This window comes from Sabethes cyaneus, chromosome 2 (assembly GCF_943734655.1).
Source record: "Sabethes cyaneus chromosome 2, idSabCyanKW18_F2, whole genome shotgun sequence".
In the NCBI taxonomy this organism is placed as follows: domain Eukaryota; kingdom Metazoa; phylum Arthropoda; class Insecta; order Diptera; family Culicidae; genus Sabethes; species Sabethes cyaneus.
Genome location: NC_071354.1, coordinates 110,875,906 through 110,899,529, shown reverse-complemented (window position 1 = coordinate 110,899,529; position 23,624 = coordinate 110,875,906). Strand labels below are relative to the sequence as shown.

Below are 23,624 nucleotides of genomic sequence, written 5' to 3'. Positions count from 1 at the left end.
ATATTACTTGGTGTGACGAATCTAGGACATGATTAGGCGGATATACTTCCCATCGGAAAGGACATTTTACCCCAATTCTGCACGATTGAATTCCGGAGCAAGGAATTTCTTCAACGCTGGCCACTAGACGTAACAAGCTGTTATCATGTTATACGATGTTATACGACTGAAAATCAACTTGGGCGGACTTTATTCAGCTTTAGTTACGATTCCGAATTTGTTAAGAGTTATTTACGATAATTTTCGGTTATTGATGTACGATTTGGTGCCAGCTGGGTACCTTTTTCGAACTTCCACTTCTGTTTCGTGCTAGAAGCGTTGACACTCTTATAGTTAACACTTTTAAGTTCTTTCCCGCATTTTAATTAACCATTCTCTAACCATAATTATTATCATCTATCTTCCAATCTAGAACCATTTGTGAAATGGTGCTGCACCGTATCAAAACTGTTTTCTGCACTCTTAAATGAAATTACGTATAAATATGCTGGATTGAGCTAAAACTTGGTTAAAACTATTCAAAATGCCTTTAAATTGTACAAACTCGCATTATGATATGAGTAGTCGAATTTGTACACTTTAAGGGCATTTTGAGTAGTTTTAACCAAGTTTTAGCTAAATCTAATCTATTTACAGGTAAACTCAGTTATGAGTGTGGTCTATGGTCTAATATGGGATATTTGTTTTTCTTTAGAGAGATCGGCTGGTATCGACAATATCAACGCAAAAGTAATACAAGATTGCTTTCATGTCATTGGACACGACTTGCTGGACCTTGTTAATGAATCGTTGCAAACCGGGCACGTGCCTAAAGTTTGGAAAGAGTCGCTTGTGATTCCTATTCCCAAAGTTAATGGAACGGATAAAGCCGAAGAGTACCGTCCTATTAACATATTGCACACATTAGAGAAAATTTTAGAACTTGTTGTCAAAGGCCAGCTTATGAGTTACTTAAATTATAATCATTTGCTAATTCCAGAGCAATCGGGCTATCGAGAGGGACACTCTTGTGAAACTGCATTAAATCTGGTACTAGCAAAATGGAAAGAAAAAATCGAAGCTAAAGAAACTATTCTTGCTGTATTTTTGATGATGGATTTGAAATTGTTATTATTAATTAAAAAAGTATAGAGAAGGCTACACATGTTTGAGTCACGCGCGCGGGAACAGACATACACAATCTGGAAAATGAATGATCAGGTTAAAGTCCTGAACAAAGGGTTTAGAGCGGAAGCTGGACGGGCTTGGGTTTGCTTGTGAACTTTGGAACTCGTATACCATCGCTTTGTTGCCGAGTGGTATATCGAGCACCAAAGTTCTGCAGGATCTCCCTCGTAGTTCTAGATCGTTATCTAGAACCAATTCTGACTAGCTTGAGCTCCTAAATATTAGGTTCAATTCCTAATCAAGTCCAGATAATTTTCGGGTTGGAAACGTTTTGGACGAGCCTTGGACATTGTTTGAAATTGTGATATTCACTTGAAAGTTTGATATGTTTGTATTAGAAGCCAGTTCGTTATTTGCTTTTACACCTGGCTACATTGTTATTACATAAATATCTTAATAGATAAATCGTCTCGCTCAAACCGTTGTAGGGGCATGAGATGGGACCATCATCATCATCATCAATATCAACTATATTAGTAGTGGTTATTCGTCAAGTAATCATTAACCATCAAGTAAATAGTACCAGTTGTTGAACCATTAACCGTAATGTAAATAGTAAAGGCCGTTCTTTTGTATTCTTTTATTTAAGTTTATTCTCATTTTCACAAAAATCGTAATAGGGTAAGTTATCCTATAGTGGACCCTTTACATATAATGGACCTCGGGTACAGTTTCGGCGTTCATTAATTTGTGCTACTTATTTTCAAGAAAATATGACATGAAACAGAAAGTACTAAACATACCACACATTCCAGTTTACAAAGATTTAGCTGCATTCAATTACACAGGTCTGCAAAAATAAAAAAAAATTCAGATGCATGAGATATTTTAGATGAATCATATGTTTTTTGGGGTGCTGAATCCAAAACTGATTTCCGTTTTTCTCCATCACGTACAGATTTTTTTGCAAATTATGCTTCTTATATGGAAAAGTCATAAATTAGCTGGAAAAATTATTATCACAGATTCGTATTAAAAACCTAAATAAGATCTTTTTCTGATATTTCCGTAAATATTTACTTAATAAATACAGGAAAAATACTACTGGACTGAAATTTTTATCTTTACTCTTTTTTAGTCCTTCAACACTGGGTTAATGTACTCAGGTACGCTCACTTACGCAAATTCAACTGCTGTGTCTCACAGAAGCAAAATCTGTAAAAGATATGTAAGAAGCATTTGTAGAGCTGAATATAATCTACAATTTTGTTGAATAGAGTAGTGCATAATTTTTTCCATTTAGAACATTTGTTTGAGCTAAGGAAAAAGTTGCAATACTATTACCACGTAAATACAAAAGTTATGGAGTACTCAATTCAGAAAGATTGGAAATTTCATTCAGTTCTACAAATGTTGCATGCATGACTTTTATCAAATTTGCTTCTATAAGGCAGTACAGTCGACTGAGCGCAAGTGGGTGTATTTGAGCGCACCAAATTTACTTTAAAATAATATTCTCCATAGTTTCTCCATCGTATATGGTTTTCTTCCAAAACATGGAAGGGTTTACATTAATAAATACAATTCTGATGTAAAAATCAATTTTTTAATGTAATTTACATCCGGGATATTTCTGCTGCTTTATGTCTAAACCCAACTTTCAAGATTATTCAACAAGTATTACATGAAAACGTGATGTGATGGACAATTTTTATTATTTTTTCTGAATTCAGTGGACAAAAATCTATAAGAATCAGTTGAAAAATCCTATGCAGTTTTTTTGATGCAGACATGTGTTATTAATGCCTTAAAATCGATATTTTCAACAAGTGAGGGTCCATTATAGGTTAACAACGCAAAAGATGTCACCATTAGTAGACCCTGTCTATGCAAAATACACTAGAATTCGTATAATGGACCCGGTCGCTATCCTATTGTAAAAACGGACATTCCAATCTGTTTTAAAGAATGTGCAAAATATAGAGGTTTTCAACATAAATTGATATTTTTTTAAGCTTAATCGAAAGTTAGAAGTTACTCGTATTGTAAATGCCATCGGTTGCGTGTTTAGCGTTACCAGTTTAAAATAATTCGTGGAAGAAAACTACTCAAGTACTAACTGGTCCACTAATGGTTAATTTACCCTATACTGAAAACGGGTTAATGCGTAGTTTTGGAATTCAAGAAAAAACTTCGCGAATTCCGGAATTTATGCGAAACGTATTGCCTGCGTAAAAGCGGCTTGACTACTGTATTCTTTAAATCAAGATACTCCACTAATTTCACCCAATAATTCAATAATTTATAACACACAACTGCGTTGAAAACAACAAAGCTCTACCTTAACCCTAATGTAGGCGACGGAATTCCCGTGTTTCCCCGCTTATTACACAGCTTAAACGACACAGTAGAATTAAAAATGTTCAGCAAAGTTGTAGGTTTGTACAGAACTAAAAAAAATAGTGTGTATCAACTTCCGTATAAAATCTATGTTGTGCCGGAAACAAGTTCCGAATGCCCCCGGGAAGTGATCAATCTCCGATTCCAACAAAAAGTAAAATGTTGCATATAATTTTTTTAAAAATTTTATGAGCATGTTAATGAACTACAAATGAATTAAGTGATAGTGTCCAACTCATGGCCATAAAACTGGAACTGGTTCTGGAAGCACATAGAGAAAATATTTAACTTTTGATTATAACAAAATAGTGCTATAACTCCACAGAAATGGGCATAGTGCGTTAATGGCAACCCATAGTATACAGAGAGAGAGAGAGAGAGAGAGAGAGAGAGAGAGAGAGAGAGAGAGAGAGAGAATAGCCTAGAAGAGAAATAGAGTTACCATACCTGACTAGGAACGTGTCGGAGTAAATGGCAAGTTGCCCACTGTGGTATCCGACAGTCAGCTCCACTTCTCATTTTTCGAAACCGTGTATAGCATCTCCTGAACTTTCGTTCACTGATTTGAAATTTTTTTGAGTAAAGTAAATTTTTTTGAGTTTTTGAGCCGTTTTTCGACCACATGGCACTTAAACCACTGACGAACTGACGTCACACGGGCGTTTCACTTTTGACTCACAAGATCTTGCAAGCAAACGACCACTTGCTTACAAGCGAGCGTTCGCTTATGTCAAACAGCAGAGCGATGTACAAAGGTACAGGAGGCAGATTTATGCAAAATTCAGTTTGTTTCACCGGATATCTGTATGAATAACCGAAATAACCCGGTAATTCTTTGTGTATTGCAAAAACAAAGGATAAAGTAATTTTTACAAAGGAGTTTATACATTCACTTGTGCTCCTAGTGTGTTTTTATTTTTTCGTGTCGGTCACACATAGTTAGTGAATGACATTCTGCCAAACCTGTTCTCTACTTTTCCAAGATAAATAGCGATCCGTTGTGCACAACGGTGGTGCACTCAAAAAAATCAGCACGTCAAATTTACGTGAAAACATAGGTAATTCTCATCCATCACACTTTTCATGTAACGTTCACGTGAATTATTAGTAACTTGCACTCATACTAACCAGTTAATGTACGATCCCAGTAAATTTTATGAACTTCCCAATAACTAGTTCTTCAAGTTCACCTAAGTTTCTGTACAGAAGTTTATATGATTTTTCATGTGGATGGGACGTGTCAATTTTTTAGAGTGTGTAAATACGAACACGATTAAACATTTGCTATAGTTTGACATTTTTCGAAAACTGCTAGTTTTAAAATAGTCATATTTTTAGCCAGCTTTTAATATTTTAAGTACCGGCATCCGGGGTGACATTGGGGCACAGGAGTGAGATTGTGCCAAAAACCAACAAGTTTTACTTATAAACCATTACCAACCAACTGCTGAATGTGGAAACCCTATGTAAAAGGAGAGACGTATCCAGAGCCGTCTTCGTTGCCCAACTTTTGAAATGGGAGGTCGACGCTCCAGAACTTCTACGTATGGTTGATATAAATGTTATGCCTCGACCGCTTAGATCTCGAGGATTTCTACGGCCTGCCTTTCACCGTACAAGCTACGGACTACATGAACCAATTCACGCGATATGTTGTTTATTCAATGAGGTGTATGAACATTTTGACTTTACAATATCGACGAATACTTTTAAGAATAGGATAAGAAATAGTGTGACTTGATGTGAATTTTATGTCTCTATGTTTGATTAAGTTTGTGTGCCAATGTTATTGTTATTATTAAAAGATAATGGGTTTTTATGCCGATTTGAGAATGGGATTAAATCTCAACTCAAATAGGCTTTTCCCATCCACAGTTTAAATCTTCATTTAGACATTAGTTCCGATGAAGTAAGAAAATAAAATAAATAAATAAATAAATAAAAATAAATTATATCTATGCAAACTGATGGCTCAAATTCAAGATGATTTGAAACATAAGATATTTATTCATAACGTGGAATGGAACACAAATAATATTAGCGAACAGTTTAGCTTAAAAAGGGCTTCAAATTTTAAAAAATACTGGGAAAAAACGTTGACAATAAATGTCCCATATAAACAAACCCAAACAAGAAATCGCATCAGTTTTGAAGATAGTTAAATATTCATTTACAATGTATTGAAAGGCTGAACGGTTTTTGACTACGAAATTTTTTTTTTCTAAACTTAGCACTTACCGAGCTTTACGAGGTGGGATTGTGCCAAATTATTACGATCGATTCAGTGTGTGAAATTTACATACACAACAAAATACGTCAGTGTACATCAATACACTTGGATTGCTTAGTAGCGAGCGCAATATTTTGACAGTTTAGATTGCATTTTCTTTTTAGGAGCAAACAGTATCGTCTGCTAAATAAGTAAAATTCATTTTTACTTCATTAGAAATTTCAGATCATTTGAATAAACACTTTAATATGAGACAAATATGCTATACCTTATACATACCATATGTGTAAAAGTGTCAAAATTTTGCGAACTAAAGATCCATGGATTTGAAACCAGCCAGCCCCAGCCAGCATGTCGAAAATAACAGCTAATAATAGTTGAGTTATAACTAAAATGCAGTGTTTAACTGCTTTCTAACTAGTTTCAGTTGTTAATGAATCAACCTTACAGTAGGTACCAGAACCAAAAGTACCAAAACCAATGAGTGGGACATGGATAATGCATGTAGTTTGACAGCCACACAACCCCTCTGATATATACCTCTGATATATATAGTGTCCTCTTGCTGCAAGACCTCGAACGTCGAACCTGTGCAACGAAGTATCGAAGTTTAGTTTAGTAGAGTGATTGGCACGCGAGTTAGTGATATCGTTTTTACAGTAAGTTTACTGGTTTATAAAATGTGTACAGAGAGTCTAGATAATTAGCATAATGTATTGTTCTACAAAGACTGAAAGCTCCAAACCGTTAATACGACTTGCAAGATTTCTGCCAATCAAGTTGTAAAGTTTATATTGCACAGGTATAATTGATAAGCGACTGATTTAGTTACTTAGTACTAAGCGGATTGTGTCATTTGAAGATAAAACCTTCGAACCAGGGCATCGTCGAAACAAATAAATCAACCTGACTTTCTCTTACCTTCGCTTCATACATAAAGCGACTTGCTTCATTTGTTGAACAGAACGTTTCAAGCAAGCTTCAATTGAAGTTGGTGGCGGTTTCAATTGACGACGACTGAAAGTCAGGCACGATTTGTCGATATTGAACGGGTTAATTATAATATGCGCTGCATTATATGAAATGTTACTCTAATTAAATTTGATAGAAAAGTACAAATGAAAAGTTAAAACCGATAGCCATGATGAAGAGCAACCCGTCTCACTGACGCTGACTAAAGCCAGTCTGAAAACGAAGCGGTGCTGCTTCAGTTAAAACCGAAGCTTCACTACTTCATTGTTGTGTAACGCTATGCAATTGACGTTCTCGGGCCCTGCTTCGAACGAAGGTTTTTATGCAGCATTTGGACAACTCTAATTCCCACATTGGTCGTTCATCGAGTACCGTATCGTTCCATTGGGTGGTTACACCTTGACACCACGTGCGTCGAAGAGACGTGTTAAGCAGCTTCCATCAAAAATACCGGTGGATAATTCGGTATCGTTCCGTGTGGTGGTTACTCTCCAAAACCATGTGCATCTGGTAGACGTATTAAGAATAATTCCATCGACGATCCCGGTGGAAAGTTCCGTTCGCTTCCGCTTGGTGATCATTAACACCACCATCTGATATACGAATTAAGCTGTTTTCCATCGACAAGTTCGGTGTGCGATTCACCGTCCGTTTTTGGTCAACGTTACGACATCGTGTAGCAGATTCCCGTTTCGACATCTGCCCGCATGCTTATGCGGCTTTCTATAGGTACTATTCACCGTCAACCGGAGGTACCGTGTACCGGAGCATTCCGGTCTTGAAGCAGAAACAGCTGTGGACATCGTGGGCACCTAGGTCGCCAACATTATTAAGGTCAGACCTCTATATTTTTAAGTACCGTCATCCGGGGATACTTGCAACACCGAGGTTACTTGCAACACTTCTGCGCATCGCGCTTTTGACAGCTCTAACGCATTTGTTTGTTAACATAACCCTTTGTAGCCAATGGCGTTTTAAAGAAAGGACGTTTACCTATTGTTTAGTTAAGTTTAATCCATTATATTATTGATTTGCTTGTTTTTATACGATTGGAAAATAATTTCACTTACAGAGTAGGAAAAATGGATGCGCAAAATTGCGTCAGTTGAGCAAAGTTGACATGAAATTATTTTTTATCGTTTGGTTCCTCCACACAATTAGTGCATCATATAAGCTAACAAATAGCAACTTTGAGCTTTATTTATATTTTGAACTTGGAGAAGTAACGATGAATTCGTGTTGTTACTTCCTATATGGCGCGGCTTGCAGCACTTGTAAAGTAGATAATTAGCGTAAAATACAGTACATACAAAGTAAGTTTGCATCTGTACGATGTTATGTTGTTCTCCAGAAAAATTAAAATTATGAAAAATTCCATGTGCCTTGAAACGGCCATTTGAAGTTTGCCGACATGCTACATTTTCACCGAATATCTTTAAAAAAAAGCGATAAACAAAATTGGGAAACAAAACATGCCTCCAGTATCTCTTGTTTTAGTAGAATTATACTCAAAATATCTAGAAATACTCATTCGCGGTTTGAAATCAAATTTAAAATCATTAGAAACGTAAAATCAGAAAAGTGTTGCAAGTAACCCCGTTTACTGGGTAACTTGCAACACCCCTATTTTCGGTTCATTCTACAGATTCATTTAGTTGATAATTTTTCTCATAATCATAAATCAAAAGTACTGACCACTATACAAGTTTTGACTACTTACACCTGGATCTAAACGGTACACTTCGGAAGTTATTTGAAGTCAAAGTTCAAAAGTGTTGCAAGTATCCCCGGATGATGGTACATATAAGCGCGCATTAAAGTGAAATTAGTCGTCATCGATTCTGCCAATTTCAAAAGCAGTTTTTTTGTTTGAAACAAAAATTCTGTTTATGAAAATATATTCGTTGTGTTCAGATTGGCAAGAAGAAAACAGTATTTACATTTTTATAAACAGAATCCCACTTTTGGGCCGAAAAACTGCTTCCGAAATTAGGCTTTCCGACAAAAAGTTAATGACTGCTAGTTTCCCGTAAGGTTAAACTGAAACAAGAATATTGAATATACAATTAAGATCATTGATGCAAGTGATTTATAAAATACACGGTATGCGATTAGAAGCTAACTTAGCGTTTTGTTTGTGAACGAAGATTAATATGCAAGTTTCATCCTGAGTAATTAACTTTTCGAAACTGATTGGATTTTTCGCGTTTCGTCTCTGGTTCCTGATTTTGGTTGGGAGTTAAAGCTCGATACGACCGGCCCTGAGTGAGCTAACCGGGTATGCAAGAACTTGCAGGTTCACATCACAATCCTTCAGATTGTGTTGGCACTTAAGTGGACTCTGTTAAACACGATCACAAAGGAACAAGTCGTAGCCGATCTGTAACGGATGCCATTTGGAGCCACTAAAGTTGAAGCGCGGCCTACTTAGTTTGTTTTAGGTTCCAGGAAACGGCAATTCTCGTTATAGCCAAGTGTAACCAGTTACCCCGTTGCGGTTGGGATATTTTGGTTTGTCTGTTAGGTATCGTTCGGAACCAACTGCGGCGAACAAGAGATAATCTAAGGTTTAGATATTTAGAGGCTATCTATAACCCACGTACTCATTATTGGTTGTTGTGGACCCCCGAGTAGTTGGTTTTGGTCGTCCCCCGACTTCTAATAGCCCACGTGATTCATGGTCGGCCCCATACGAACTAGTTCATATTGTTATTCATGTGTATTGTTCATAGATACGCTACTGTTTATTAATTAAGTATTAACTTAACTCAACTTTAAGCTTTTGTCACAATGTCACTTCCTAGAAGGGGTGAGATCGGAACCCTGATAATCAAGTGCTAACTGTATTCTGTAACTGTACGGTTTTCTCGAATGCAGTGTAAATAAAATAAAATAAATAAAAAGATAAAATAAATTCCAATTTCATTTGTAATTTCAAGTTTAATTTAAAATCGAAATTCGGGTTCAATTTTAAGTCTAATTTAATGTCAATTTCAAGTTCAATTTCCAGTTTTAAGTCACATTTTATGCCTAATTTCATTTTTAGCATAAGCCTAATTCTAATTTTTAGCATAATTTCAGATTCAATTCAAAGTCCAATTCCTATTTCAAGTCCAATTTGAGTCCACTATCAAGTAAGTTTAATTTCAATTCCCAGCTCAATTAAAGTTCTATCTCTAGTTTAATTTTAAGTTCAATTTTCATACCCACTATCAAATAAAATTTTAAATTCAATTTTCTGTCTGGTTTTATGTCTAATTTCGATTAAAATCTCGTTGTTAAGATCAATTCCAAGTGTGATTTTGAATCCTATTTCTAGTATAATTTAAGTCCCATTTCAAGTTCAGTTTCATGTCCCGTTTCAAGCCCTATTTTGTCCGAAGTGTCTGCGTAAATTGCGTAAAATTAAATCTGCAATCCTACGCTTACTTCATTTTTCTAGGCCAAAACATGTTTCTGTACGTCCGGTGCCCTCCTGTTTATGGCTGTGCACACAGGTAGTGGAAAACTGATTGCGTATATGCAACAGTTATGTTCCACTCCAGACTGAAGAAGATTACAAATAGTAACAAAAATATGCGTATCATTTGCAGTAATAAAATTAAATAGAATATTAAATTTATAATTATGTTGAATGCTATCGATTGGACTTTACATATACACAAATCCTCACATTCTAATTTGAAAAGGTAATGCTGCTAAATTTCTGAACTGTGATATAGGGTGGTCATAAAACAAAATATTTCAAATAAACGTTGTAATATAAGTCAGTGAGTGTCGACAAGCACGTAACGTCGTAACGACAAGCACGTTTTTTTACAGTTAGTTTCCTAAATAAAACCCCAAACAAAATTGTGGCAAATTACCAGGCAGTCGCCATCACCTGCCCTTACTTTAATTTAAACGTTATCTCAGAATAATAATTGTTTTAATTAATTTCAATCCGGCACCGTTCTAGTGATTTATCGATTATCTGCCTTAATTAAATAAAGCGGCACTCGCATGTGTGGTGATGGTTAATTTGTTAAATATCATGAATTCCTCAATTTTCACACACATTCGCTTCGCACAAATCACCCCTGTGTATTAGTATGCCAGTTGTATACACATGCATATTCGGAAGCCATGTCTATCAACCCCAGGATGGCAATAAAATGGATCGTCTACCAAACAAATGCTCATATGCGAAATACCCGGGGTGTAATGTATTTATGCAGTGCGGACGAAGTGTATTTGACTTCCTACATAATAGAAATAAAAGTTTAGTTGCATTCCTGTACCGTACACCTAGGTACACAGATTTCCAGTCTATTACTAAGAAGTAATATAAAGTGTAAGTATAAGTTTTCCAGAAAAAAATTATCAAACTTCAAAGTATCTGGAACCTAGCACCGCTATCACCGTTGAAATTTATTTATTTTATTTGATTAAATTATCGCTAAACGTTAATCTTGACAAGTAGGCAATAGTGGGTAAAATGTTTAATTTTTCATCCATAGACGGTAGCTGCTCTAATCTTTAACCCGTGCCCATAGCTTTACATAGTGATGTAGAATTGGTACAATCCTAATGAAAATAGAAACATTTTAGAATTAGCATATATACACATATTCATTAAGAACAAATTTAATTAAAAAATGCTTCACATATAGTTTCGGCAAACTAAACCGTTAACATTGGGGCTGGATTTATGAAAGCGTCTTTTGTGGCAGATAAAACATGGCTTTAATGTTATACTTACCCATAGCATTCAATGCTGCTACCAATGGACACAGTTCGCGCTTCTGGCAGTATTTGAATCGTTTGTTTGAGAAACCCCACATGTGCTTTTGACACAATTGTAGGAAAACAACAAAAAATTGATTTTCTTGAAATATTTTCAACCTCAACTGAAAGGGGTTTATAGAACCAACCTTTTTCCAAATTTGGGAGAAGATGTAGGAATCCCCGAGGATTCCAACTGCCAAAAACGAATAAAAACTGACTTTTGTCAAATGGCGCTTGTGGGGTTTCTCAAACAAACGATTCATTTACACTACATATGTATTGCAGGTGTAGAAGGTAATAAATATAGGGGAGAGTAGTCAACGGTGAGACAGTAGGAATAGTGAGGCAACGGGAATAACTTTGGTATAAACCATTCAAGATCCATAATATTTCCCTGGAAAGTGAAGTTTGTGAACCTATATCACATAATGCAGTTTGAGAAAAATTTAGTAATTTTTTAATGCATTTTTCAACAAAAGTCATTTTTGAGATCGTGAAAGTAAATTTTATTGCAATCATCATCAGATGATTTTCAACAGCAAAGCGCATATTTATTCCAAATTAAATTTACTACATGGCACCATATAGTAATGAGAGATAAAAAAAAAAATCAGAGACGTTGTATACAAGACACGACCGCATAGTGGACGCAGGACTAAGTAAGTCTCTTTGTAGCGATAGTAGCATGTATCCATGTATTTGATGATATCAAAAACTTGTTATGTAAAAATAGCTTGACTTGCTGCAAGTTGAGAAACTTAATTTTTTCCAAATCGAAAATATTTTTTCATCGTTTTATTTATTTTCATGATTGTAAGCGGCTATATAACTTAAAGTTGTTTGCAAAATGTTTTATGCCTTACTGCCTTATACTGAATTGACGGTCAAATCAATGTTCATTTGACCGTCAATTCAGTATAAGGCAGTAAGGCATAAAACATTTTGCTATTGCATATTGCATTTTGCATCGCTAAGGATCCCTCCTGCTTTGTCTTGTCCATCATTTTCGAAAGAAATTAATCTAAATGTAATGCTTGACTATTGAAACTATGTAAAGTATTGAAGGCAACTGACTGAAGTAAAGCAGCATATGAAACGTTCAAAACTATTTTCGGATAAAAGATTCGTTGATTTCCCTCGCTTTGAGAATTGCTGCATTACGTGACACGCACAAATAACCCTTCAGCTCTGTTTCCGTGCAAGACAACAGTTCCGAACCAATTCTTGCAGTAGGGTAGCCTGGGGTAATATGCACCGTTTAAGGAAATCGTAATTTTTCCTTGTCAAAGCTTAAAGCCAACACCAATCTTATATACTGAGCATAATCTGACGAATATTAGGTAAAATATTTCTAGAGCTATTATGCAAAAAAGTTTTGTAAAAAAGACGTGGAAAGTGATTTTTGATACTGAGTCAAAAGTCTAAAATGCAACTAACTAGGGCAAAATGCACCCATGCATGTTTAGTATCAGTTATAATGGGAATTTATTCAATAAATTCAATAACTGTAATACACTTCGTGCTTGCTAACTGACAATGTTGTTTCTGGTCTTCACCAAATACTGTGATTACACTTCCTAAGCAAAGGAGGGAAGATGAAATACTGGAGGTGCGTTTCCTTTGGAATTCCGTTTACCCAAGTGGCATAATTGTTGAAACACAGTATTTAACACCCTCCAGTGGTCACTGACATTGTTTAACAGTACCCAACAACATATTATTTTTAAAAAGAAGCAACGCAAATAAAGCATGTTTGCTGAGGGTGCATTTTTCCCCGAACTTACACAAAAAATGTTCCTGATTAAAACAAAAGTATAAAATATCAAAACTTCGGATGTTTAATCATAAATGTGTAGCTCGAACGATAATTAATGAATTTACAACATTTTTCGGCGATTGATATTGTCAATGTAGTTAAAAAGTGTCAGCGAAACGAAGCAAAAAGTTATAGGTTATTTATAGAAAACATATTTTTGTTTCCTTACTGGATAGAACAGCCAAATTGCAACAGTAGCTAAAGCAAACATCGATATAACTGGCAGAATTACTTTTTTGTTTTTAAAATGTGTTTAGCTTAGAAACGAAAGGGGTGAATTTTGACTCGATGCTTATTACCCAGGCACCCCTACCTATGTGGATACAATCCAGCAAAAAATCAGAGGGGTTGTGTACAAGACACGACCGCATATATAGGTGACGCAGGACTACGTAAGTCTCTTTGTAGTGATAGTGGCATGTATTCATGCTTGTAATCATTCGATTCTTCATGTATACATGTATATGCAACATATATACATGCTACATGCGTTGTATGTAACATTTATCAAAGTAGTAACATTGCATACGTTCAATTCTCAAAAGATTGTGCATTTGAAAACAATTTAACAAAATCAAGAACACAAACTATTGCATTCCTGCTACCTTACTGAAATTAAAGATTGTTTTTATTATCCATGGTTTCCCACGTTGAAGGGATTTACGTAGGCCTGACTCCATCTATCCTCGGAGCAAGTAATCTAGCTCTAATCACACAAATAAAAAGCACGATGCCGCCTCCTGCTGCGCCTGCTAATACAAAACCCTCCACAGCACAAGTTGCTAACCAACTCATGCAAAGTCCAATGCCATTCGATGCTACTATATCCCGCAACAACACTGATGGTAGTGAAACAGATAGTTCCCAAACTTCGCACAATACCCGACGTTCGCGTAGAGTACCGCCGGGTAAAAAATGAGTCACTGGAACGAAACCACTAGTACCACCAAACACGATCACGTCCATGTTTCCGATCATGAAATGCAATAATGGTTGAATACGTCAATTGTAACATCGGAACTATCAGTATTAACACGATCACAAACCAAACCAAGCTAAACGCTCTTCGCATGTTCGTCCGGATGATGGAATTAGACATTGTATTTCTTCAGGAAGTCGAAAACGAACAACTCTCCATGTCTGGCTTCAACGTTCTCTGCAACGTTGACCACACGAAAAGACACGGCAAGCGTATGACAGTTACCAAAACAACCGCACCGCACTCACCACCATTAACCGGATAAAATCCGAGATGCTCTCACATCAACGACGATTTTCTGAAATGTTTACACAAATCAACGAGACCCACGTCGCTGGAGAACCTTTATCTACATATCAGCTGGGTGAATGAGTTCGCCGAAGAACCATCATCGAAAATTTAAGAAATGAGAGAGATGAGGAAATCGATCATACTGCTGTTCAAGATCACATGATGCAATACTTCTCTCAACTCTACGCTCGTGAGCACCTAGACGAAAACGACACTGGCCTCTTTCACTGCGAGAGAATTATTCCCGAACAAGATACCACAAACGCTGCTATCATGAGTGAGATCACCACCACAGAGATACTCCATTCGAACGAGTGCATCGAGAAAATCTCCGGGTCCTGACGGCCTGCCTAAAGAGTTTTATTTGCGAACGTTCAATGTGATTCATCGTGAACTAAATCTAGTCATGAATGAGGCTATCAGAGCAAACTTCCCGGCAAAATTTGTAGACGGAGTAATTGTGTTGGTCAAAAAACGTAACGGGGGAAACACCGCTCGATCATACTCACCAATTAGCCTAATCAATGCTGACTATAAAATTCTTTCTAAAATTCTTAAACAGCGTCTGGAAAATGTTCTTCGAACCCATGATATCCTCACAAGCTCGCAAAAGTGTTCAAATGCTGGAAGAAATATTTTTCAAGCTACGCTCGCAATTAAAGACAAGATTGCACAAATTAAAGCAAACGGTCTTGTCTTGTCGAGATCAAAAGAGGCAAGTTGGTCTCTTTTGATCTCGATCATGCTTTTGGTCGAGTCGATCAGCGTTTTTTGTTTGACACAATGCGAAGGCTAGGATTGAATCCAGGACTGGTTGAACTACTGTCTCGTGTTGCAGCACGAAAATTTATGATTTGGCAGGGCATTTACAGCTGTGGCAGAAAAACGAAAGTTTTCGTCACAAATAAGACAATTACGTCGGAACACCACCATCCCGTGATGTTTTGGCCAGATTTGGAAAACTGTCGTTACAGTAAAATCGTTCAAGAATGGTATGCAGAGAAAGGGGTCCAGTTTGTTCCGAAAGACCTTAACCCACCCAATTGCCCCCAGTTGTGCCCTATTGAGAAATGTATGAAAGTATGAAGAAAATGCTACAATTGTGTAAGGAAATATTTTGAATTCCAATATAAACAGCAAAAAACCCGTCAAACGGGGTAACTTGCAACAGCGGGGTAACATGCAACAACGCTATATCGGTCGAATTTAGTGTATTGTTTGATCTGTTACTCCAATTTTTAATCTATATCAGTCACAGAATCTTGTTGATAACAGGTCAAAGAAGCCTGAGCGTTTGCTGATTTTTAAAAAATCTCAGAACATCGTGTCAAATTCATTGTCATTGTCATAAATGCCTAAACACTGAACATTAACATGTTTATAAACAATATACATAAATATATTCGCACAGGACCGTCCATGAACCAAGTCGACTGCTCAGCGCACATTCTCTGCACAATGTTGTCGGCGTTTTCATCACCAACTGGTATGCACCGCCCCAGGGGTTTGAATCCGCATCGCGGCATAGCTCCTGAAAACAGGATTTCTTGCTACGCCTAACCTTGAGCGCTGACCTGGCTGCTCTAAGTTCGACCCCCCGAGCTTCAGCATCTGCATCGGTCCGGGCCCTCTGCGCTAGCCTTCTCGCTCTGTGGCACCTGGAGAGGAGCTGGGCAATGGTATCTGCACTGAGTGCTTCAACGAACAACGGTCTTTGTCGAAGGACTTCACTTTCCACCTCCTCCCTGTCGACTTCAACCCGCGTGGCCGTAGCGTCCGTCGTTCAATCGTGTACCGTATAGCTTGGTGGTCGCTATGCGTGTACTCATCTGACACCCTCCAGCCCATGTTGGCAAGCAACGTTGGGCTGCAGAAGGTGATGTTGATGTTCGATTGTTGAACCCCCCGACAAAAGGTATTGACGGATCCCACGTTAGCCAGACTTACATCCAGCTTGGACAGAGCTTCCAGCAAACTTTGTCCCCTAGGGGTAGTGCACCTGCTACCCTATTCGACAGCCCAAGCATTGAAGTCTCCTCCAATGACAACGGGCTTGCGGCCCGTGAGTTCGTCGGTGAGCACGTCTAGCATCCGGTCAAACTGCTCTGGCGACCACCTAGGTGGAGCGTAGCAGCTACAGATGCAGACGCCATCGTTCACAGCAATCACGAACCCCTCTTGGTTGGACGAAACCACCTCCTGGGTCGGGTATCTACCCATCACGGCAATCGCTGCCATTCGACCCTTGTCGATTACCCAGTTGGCGCCGCCCCGGGGGATCCGGTAGGGATCTGTGATAATGGCAATATCGCACCCCGTTTCGGCTGCCGTTTGCCAAAGCAACTGCTGTGCCGTCTCACAGTGGTTCAGGTTGATCTGTATAACCTGCACCATTATCATTGCAAAGCCCTCCTATAAGCCGCACACAGTGGGCCACCTGTGGCATGCTTATTTCCCGCTTCGGCTGTGCAGAGCAAGCACCTGGGGGGATTGCTGCATCCCGTGGTGAAGTGGCCATCTTCACCTCACCGCCTACACCGATCGGGGGACTTACACTTGCCTGCCCGATGGCCAAAGCCCATACACCTGAAACAGCGTTCGTTCCGCCGTTTCGACGCAAGTGCACAGACTGACCAACCCACCCTAATTTTCCAGACGCCAACATTTTGTTAGCGATTCACCTCGGTAGCTATGACGGTAGAGCGGAGGCTCACCGCTAGCTTTTTAATGTCGAGGTGGACATTTGACCTTGAGTTGATGAACGAGTACAACTCGTCCACCAACCTTTTCACTTCCACTTGCTACTGACTAGAGGAAGTCCAACTACCGCCTCAAGAGGGTGCACCAAGTCCTCCGTTGACATTTTCCTATCGCTGTCGCACGCCCTCTTGGCTGAGCTAGCAGCGGTAACCACCGGCGTTCTAACTGAAGTGTTAGACTTTGGTGGAGTCAACTTCCTTTTCGATATCGCCCCCGTTTTTGGGGGGCTTCCCTGTTTGGGCTGTGCCCCCGATTTCGGCGGGCTTCCCTTCTCGGGTTGCGCCCCCGATAACGGGGAGCTACCTGCCTTTGCCGGCGGTGATCTCGCCAGCTTGCTGCTTTTGGCAAAAATATCAGCTTTGCCTCCAGAAGCACCCGCATTCTTGTCCTCAGTGGAAATTAAAAATATATCCATACTTATGGGTTCCAACTCTAGGCCGCTATCTCCACTCGTAATTGTGTAGTTGCCTTAACGATCCCATGGTGATCTATGCAAGCATGGAGGCCATGGCTAGGGACACTCCCCCTACCCTTCATGGGGGCAGAGATGTCAGTATCCGATCAGCGTTAGTCAGGAATGTATCATCTGAGCCTACACCACCGCACTTTGACGTGAGTGACGAGCTTTGAACGTACCTAGAGACCAGCCACGGTTTTAACGAGACGGAAGGCAGCTGTACCATTAGCCTACTCGCCGTTTCGGGAAGGTACCACCCTTCCTTACCTAAGGCAGTAGAATAGCACAGCCGTCAGCCCTATAGCGCCGAATCCAAACGTTTTTCCCGCCCGTCCAGTACACCATAATTAGGATCTTCCTGGAACCGATCCTAATGTGCCCACGACACTCCTGACCCGGCTTTTTCGTTTAAAGTCGTTTAGAACTCTAACAGGACACTACGGCGTCCGCAGCTGGCTTATAGGAGTTGAGCCCCGCTCGTCTCTTTACACCACTGCGCCACGCTAAGCGCAAGCACAACGTGCCCCCCTTTCCCTGTTAGCACACAACTGAGGGTGTAACCAAAGACTGGTTTTTGGTCGACCCTAGGCTCAGTTGCGTCCCAGCCGGCACCGCGTGGAGGTAGGGATAAGAGTTCCCGCTCCCATCTTATTGGCTATACAGAGTCGCGCAAAGTCGAATGCGACTTTGTTCGGCACCTTAACCTCGCTGGGTTACGGCCTTAACCGGCCGAGTTTCTAGGGTTAACAAAGGGGAAACGTAGAGAGGGTGTATATCCTAAGAGGGCTTATCTATTTCATCATTTAACAAGGCTAGGAATTAGTTCGTTCTAGATCCTGCGGCCGCAGGACATGTGACCCCACCCTCTAAACCGTCATTTTATACACGGTATAACATATTTGTAATACAATGCGTTTATTCAAGAGATGTGAAATTTCCAGAGAAAAGGTAAAAATTTGTTCAATTTATTCAGCAGACCTACAATGCAATTTGGTCCAAAGTAAATAATGCAATCTAATCTGTCAAAATATTGTGCTCTGTAGTAAAGACGCAGTGACGTATTTTTGTTGTATGTGTATGTAATCCACAAACTGGATCGATCATTATAGTGTGGCACAATCTCACCCTCGTGAAGCTCGAAAAGTACCAAGTTTGGAAAAATATTATTTTCGTAATTAAAAGTCATCCAACGGATAATAACCTTTCAATACATTGTAACGGAGTACTTTATACTTTTGATATCATCATAGATACTTGCAAAAGACGAATCTTGCAGAGACAATAGCCGTGTGCTGTTTAAGTGTAGTTTTGTGTAAAAGTGTAACAATATGTAACTTTTAGTTAGTCTATATTAGTGTTCATCAAGACAATACAATTTTTATAAATAAATAATAAAATAATAATAATAATAATAATAATATACCTTCAAAGTAGTAAGTTGATGCAATTTCTTGCTTGGCTTGGAATATTTTTTAGAAGCGTAATTTCCGAGTATTTTTGATCGCGAACTTTGAAACCCTGTTTAAACTAACAGTTCGCTAATATTATCTGTGTTCCATTCTAGGTGAATGAATAAATATGTTATGTTCCACATCATTTTGAATTATTATTTGAAAATAATAAATTTTCACAAATAAACATTTTTGGTTTTTGGCTCAATCTCACCCCCGTGGCACAAACTCATCCCGGGTGGCGGTACATTAAAACTCTTTTATATTTGAATTAAATTTACAATAGCATCATGATTTTTATAATATATACCATTTATCCTACAAGAAAATCTTCTCATTGCAATAACCTAAAGTTCAAAAATATCAGATTCTTAGGTTCATCACTGCAAAACGTGCACAAAGCAAAGAGTATGAAATTGACATGTTGCATTGTAATATAAATTTCATTCACCATAGGAATAAATTCATGTTGAATGGATATAACAAGATTGAAAGGAATCAATTGTGGATGTTAGAAATAAATCCAGAAGCGTTTAAGAAGGGTGAGAACCCAAGTTCAGCTTGGAATGATAAGGTATATTAGAAAAGAATTGACAATCATATTATCAATACAGATTATCACGCTGGTAATTGTATACTTTGCTTAAATAGAATTTCAAAGTTTTGTTCCTAGGCTACTTGCTTATGTTAAACATCGATTGTAAATGGTTTTTCGCCTAATGATTGAAATTACTAAGCAAATGTTTGAAGATCAATGCATTAGTGTAAATGATACAACTGCTTTTTTGAATCAATACTTAAATGTTTAAAAAAGAAGTCCTTAACCCTATATAACAACGCACAACTCCAGGAAACAGTTCCTTCTTCATGTCACATTGATATTTTAGTTTTCAAAGCAACAAGAGCTGAACCCCTCAAATGTTGATGCACACTTTTGGCATGCATAGAAATACCTTCATTCATCTCACTTCTCCGCCCCACCGCTATCTACAATGAAAAGGTGTGCTATTGAAAAGCAATTCCTGGCTGACATGATTATTATAATTTCAGATTCAGTTCTGCAAACTGACACGCTTACAGTATGTAATCAAAATGTCACAATATTCAACCCTTCTAAAAAAAGACGATAGAGTAACCAACTGATTCCGAATACAGACTAAAAACTTATAAACAGTTAGATAACCCAGTTACAATCACACACATTTTAGTGGTTAGCGGTGATTTCGCATTATGTAAAAACTATCATAGCATCATAGCGTAATTTCTAACGCTACATGCAATAAAAATTTCAATATGGGCAATAAGGCCATTACAAATATTTTATAAAGTTTTTGTCCTTCCGGTGTTGGGCCACTGAAGAGGGGGCGAAAAAAAAACAAATAGGTTTTTTTAATTGAGCAAAAAAATTGATTTTAGGCATTTTTACTTAAAGTTTAAACGTGAAAACCAAATCTTTTCTTGCTTTTAATATATACGTTATTATTTTCCATGCAAAAATCTACGAAAAAAAGCAAAAACGAAAGAAAAAATTTTCGTGTTCGAATTTCCATTGCTGTCTCGTGCTAGAAGCATTAACTCAACAAGTACACTCCTTTTTCGTGTTTTTCAGGCTGAAGAACCCACAGACAATTGATTTTTTGAATGAAAATTAACTCATATCCTACAAATTATTGTTTTGCCCCCCGATTTTTCAAGCCAATTTCCAAGGGGGGGCTCATCGAGATATTCATAAGTTATTCTTTAAAAAATGCGATAACTAATGAATATCAAATTTAGATACAATACCTGAATTTGATATTCATTTGGTATAGATGAGGTATTGGCTCCTGCTCAGGTCATAATCAACATGGCATCATTTGTTTATGACGTCCATGCTTACATTATGATTAATCAAACAAGGAGAAACCAAACAAATAAATTTAGTGCAGAAAAAATTGAAATTTTACACCTATGAAATAAACAGACAGGAAGGCAACTAACTTTTAAACCTCTGGTACCCTCGGCCGCCTTTTGGCGGATTAGAGATATATTTCTTAAAATCCCTATAAATACCTGATAATGCTTTTATATCATAATATTTATTTATACCTTCTCAGTATAGTCTAATATATCCATTCAGATACTTAGTTTCATAAATTACGTTAAAATGAAGCATTTATTTTGTGCGAAAGTTGAAAAAATCATGAAAAATTCTGAAAAAACATGTGCACCAGAGGATTAATCATCATTGTTCAATAAACGCAATTTCTTAGTACTGATCTAGCATATTTAATCTGTCCTACATTCTGTTCGATGATTTGATCGGCGAACGCAATATTCGCCGATTACAACTGCCAACTAAATCAAACCACGAAAACAATAAAAAAGGACAGGGCGGCCAGTTCATACAAGTTTCAACATATTTGGGGTTGCTATTTGTTCAAACAAAAAGGAATCCCGTTAGTTGCATGAGGAATCGTTCAAATTAGCGGGGGTCCACGGCATAAATTAAATAAATCTCATCTCCAAGGATGCCACGGTGTCCAAAACCGGAGCCGACTAGCAAGCAAGTAGAAAAACTCAAATAAGAGAATGGTCAAGTAACTAATTTCGTATTTAACGGAACCAAACGGGCATGAACATTTCTTATTTAATCACAAGGTCGATTAGTTTCGTTAAATTATTTTTTTTGACAGATAACTAAATGAGTGTCAGTTACCTTGACCATTATTTGGATTTCTCAATATGCAAGCTACTGATTTATAATTTCCTAAGGTCATCAAAACCTAGGGAATATCCTTTAAAGGCTTCATACACGTACGCATATGTTGGGTTGAAAATGAACAAAATGTTGGCGGGTCATTCAGACCCACGGACTGAATTATGGGGTAGTAGAGGAAAGTTGTATTTTTTAATGAGTAATAAACATCTAATTTAACCTTTATGTGTTTAGCGGATCTTTTCAGATATTTCGAACTGATATGACCAGTTTAAGTCTGATTGATCATTTCAGAACTGGACATTTGGACACATTTGGATACATTTGAAACCGTACCGATAATGCGATTAATTACGATTCCGAATTTGTTAAAAGTTATTTAAGATAATTTTTGGTTAATGATGTATGATTTGGTGCTAGCTGGGGATCCTGTAGAAGCCGCTTTCCAAATAACCAATCAAAACACTTCGAAATGCCAAAAAATCGTCTGCTGAACCAATTCCAACTTTGATACCCATATTGCTAAGTCTTACCTCACCGTAAATCCAAGACCTACCTTACCTACTTTAAATCCTAGACTGGCCTTGACCCTACTACGGGAATCTACTACGGAATGGCCAACCTAATTCATCTCTTTATATGGAATAGTTGTATAAAAGTATGAATTTCTAGAGTTCAATCAAAATTGGTTACAAATTGTTAAAGTTATGACAATATCAATTTTAAGTACCCGGGTACCCTTGTCGCCTGGCTAAAGGAGTTTTTCTTGTTGCACACATAACGTGGCCTTGTGAAGAAAGTGCTCCTGATCACCAGGCCTGGGGAAACTACAAAGCTGCTGTATCGCCCTCGTTCGTGCAGGTTAGGGGGTTCATTACCGGTTAGTAATTCGCTGTCCTAATACCTGAACAGTCGTATCTTGATGATGACACCCCATTAGCCATATATGTATACGTTTGCCATATGGACGGTAGCTATTCGTGTTTATGGCTCTCGTCCGGTCACCTCATACTTCATATAGCCAATTCAAAATATTCTGCAATAAGGAAACTTAAAATGTAATATCTATAGTCTCGAAATATTTATGAAGACAAGATGATACGTTTCCTGAGGGACTGACTGACAAATCTTGAAAATCAGAATTTTCCGCTAGAAACCTACGCGAAAACAGGACATACCCTGGTGACATCAGGACGTGTGGTCATCCTACAAAACTGATAATTCAATTTACATTTACAAGACTGCACATAAAAAACTACTGCTATCAAAATCAAAAAATTTAAAGCAAACACATGTATCTGTAAAATTCTCGTAATCAATTAATGACTTATTGTCATACATGAAAACTATCACTTTTATCAGCTGTAACAAAAATTTGCTAAATAGTGTGAATATAGTGAATAGTTGTACCACAGCACAGTGCATCATTTCGGGTTGGAAACGTTTTGGACGAGCCTTGGACATTTTTTGAGAACGTTGATATTCACTTGAAAGTTTGATATGTCTGCATTAGAAGCCAGTTCGTTATTTGCTTTTGCATCTTAATATCTTAATAGATAAATCGTCTCGCTCAAACCGTTGTAGGGGTATGAGGTGGGACCATCATCATCATTAATCAATAATACATAGAGAAAAAATCGGACAGCCGCCGACATATTCATTAATGCTGTATTAAATGTAATTGCTTAACTGTTTG

The 23,624-nt window shown here is 37.8% G+C and overlaps 1 protein-coding gene across 1 annotated transcript in view; it reads left to right on the top strand.

Annotated features, from left to right (window-relative positions):
* LOC128734502 (visual system homeobox 2-like) overlaps positions 1 to 23,624 on the top strand; it is a 235,965-nt gene that overhangs the window by 95,201 nt on the left and 117,140 nt on the right. The window lies entirely within an intron of this gene.